The sequence below is a fragment of the Oncorhynchus kisutch genome, unplaced genomic scaffold, assembly GCF_002021735.2.
Source record: "Oncorhynchus kisutch isolate 150728-3 unplaced genomic scaffold, Okis_V2 scaffold4055, whole genome shotgun sequence".
In the NCBI taxonomy this organism is placed as follows: domain Eukaryota; kingdom Metazoa; phylum Chordata; class Actinopteri; order Salmoniformes; family Salmonidae; genus Oncorhynchus; species Oncorhynchus kisutch.
In genome coordinates, this window is record NW_022266000.1 from 30,227 (window position 1) to 32,500 (window position 2,274).

A 2,274-nucleotide genomic window follows, 5' to 3' on the forward strand; every position below is an offset into this window, starting at 1 on the left:
ATCAGTATGGACTAACAGGCCAATATTTATCAGTATGGACTAACAGTCCAAAAGTTATCATTTTGGACTAACAGGCTAATAGTTATCAGTATGGTGAGTGTGACTAACAGGCCAATAGTTATCAGTATGGTGAATTGGACTAACAGGCCAATAGTTATCAGTATGGTGAGCTGGACTAACAGGCCAATAGTTATCAGTATGGTGAGTTGGACTAACAGGCCAATAGTAATCAGTATGGTGAGCTGGACTAACAGGCCAATAGTTATCAGTATGGTGAGTTGGACTAACAGGCCAATAGTTATCATTATGGACTAACAGGCCAATAGTTATCAGTATGGACTAACAGACCTGAAGTTATCAGTATGGACTAACAGGCCAATAGTTATCAATATGGTGAGCTGGACTAACATGCCAACAGTTATCAGTATGGTGAGCTGGACTAACAGACCAATAGTTATCAGTATGGACTAACAGGCCAATAGTTATCAGTATGGTGAGCTGGACTAACAGGCCAATAGTTATCAGTATGGTGAGCTGGACTAACAGGCCAATAGTTATCAGTATGGTGAGCTGGACTAACAGGCCAATAGTTATCAGTATGGTGAGCTGGACTAACAGGCCAATAGTTATCAGTATGGACTAACAGGCCAATAGTTACCAGTATGGTGAGTTGGACTAACAGGCCAATAGTTATCAGTGTGGACTAACAGACCAATAGTTATCAGTATGGTGAGTTGGACTAACAGGCCAATAGTTTTCAGTATGGACTAACAGGCCAATATTTATCAGTATGGTGAGTTGGACTAACAGGCCAATAGTTATTAGTATGGACTAACAGGCCAATAGTTATCAGTATGGTGAGTTGGACTAACAGGCCAATAGTTATTAGTATGGACTAACAGGCCAATAGTTATCAGTATGGATGGACTAACAGGCCAATAGTTATCAGTATGGATGGACTAACAGGCCAATAGTTATCAGTATGGTGAGCTGGACTAACAGGCCAATAGTTATCAGTATGGTGAGTTGGACTAACAGGCCAATAGTTATCAGTATGGTGAGTTGGACTAACAGGCCAATAGTTATCAGTATGGATGGACTAACAGGCCAATAGTTATCAGTATGGTGAGTTGGACTAACAGGTCAATACAAAGGCCCTTCACACAGATACATGGCATTGTATTGTAATTTACATCACGATGAATACTGTTATTGTCCTCAGTGAGTGACTGACTGAGAAGGATGAACTGTATCTCTCCAACTCTCTTAATGAGTGTTGTATTTAGGGATCAGAGTGATGACCTGACTGATTGATATTGGTGATAGGTGCGTTTTTACATGGATGAATTGCACCGATGGAGGCGTGAACTGAAAGGAACTATATTATAACGATTTCCCAGTGTTTAGAAAGTGAAGCATCTCAATTAAAGAACAAGATGGTTTCACTAACTGGTACTTTCACTGGGATAAAAAAAAAAAAAAACTATATTTCTTCCTGCGTGTGTGTGTGTGTCTTAATGCCTAATCTATCACACATATAATGTATTATTCTAGATCGGCCCATTTTAAATAGTTATATTTGTTCTTTTCTGTCATGTTTTATTATTTGTCACTTCAAATGTATTAGTTTCGTTTAGAGGGTTATTTTACGGGGTAATTTTCACCTATTCAAAAAAATATAGAAATAAAAATGAATGATTTAATAGCACTATCAGTAGTGCTTGATAAGCGCCGTCTCCCGACGAGTGTAATCTGTCATGGAGCTAAATGACATGATGAGAGGTCAGTGAGACAGTGAAGATCTGTCGTCAAAAGTGGGGTATTCTAGCTTCTTATCGTATCCAAATCGTTTTACTTAACTTGATAATGACCTACTTTCAATCATTAACGCCAGGGGGTCCAAGGTCCACTGAGTGTCCTGAATGAATCCTGTACGGAATGCTGTGGTCTGTGGAATGCAGACTGGTATCCAACGAACTGTAGCCTAATCCTAAATGCAGATTCAAATGGAAACCCTTTGTGTAAAACACATCAAACCAAGACCAAATGTTCCAATGAGACGATGCTCTTTTATTATAATTCATAATGTTTTTTGGCATTATCATATAGGTTCATTTTACATTTTAAAATTTTTTCTATAACATTGGCATTGTAAAAAAAAACATTAAAAAGTGCTTCCTTTTCCTTATTAATGTAAAAGTCTCTATATCTTAGCATTTGTTTAATAGAATCCAATAAGAGTCTAGAACATTCTAGAACATGTATAGAATCCAA

General features: G+C 37.8%; 1 protein-coding gene across 1 annotated transcript in view; it reads right to left on the bottom strand.

The window, feature by feature from the left end:
• Positions 1-2,047: 2,047 nt before the first annotated feature.
• cebpa (CCAAT enhancer binding protein alpha) overlaps positions 2,048-2,274 on the bottom strand; it is a 4,007-nt gene continuing 3,780 nt past the window's right edge. Inside the window, exon 1 of the mRNA XM_020477123.2 lies at positions 2,048-2,274. This exon is cut by the window's right edge and continues 3,780 nt beyond it. The gene's annotated coding sequence lies outside the window, so the exon portion shown is untranslated.